A 370-nucleotide genomic window follows, 5' to 3' on the forward strand; every position below is an offset into this window, starting at 1 on the left:
GCATTGGCTAAGCCAGATTTAGAGAAGTTATGTAGTGACGTGACATACGGCTAAGTACGGTGACCCATACTCAGAATCTGTTCTCTGCATTTAACCCATCCAAAGTGGACAAACACAGCAGTGAACACACACACAGCAGTGAACACACACCCGGAGCAGTGAACACACACACAGCAGTGAACACACACCCGGAGCAGTGAACACACACACACACAGCAGTGAACACACACACACAGCAGTGAACACACACCCGGAGCAGTGAACACACACACACAGCAATGAACACACACACACAGCAATGAACACACACACACAGCAGTGAACACACACACAGCAGTGAACACACACACAGCAGTGAACACACACAAAC

The sequence above is a fragment of the Tachysurus fulvidraco genome, chromosome 3 (assembly GCF_022655615.1).
Source record: "Tachysurus fulvidraco isolate hzauxx_2018 chromosome 3, HZAU_PFXX_2.0, whole genome shotgun sequence".
NCBI lineage: Eukaryota > Metazoa > Chordata > Actinopteri > Siluriformes > Bagridae > Tachysurus > Tachysurus fulvidraco.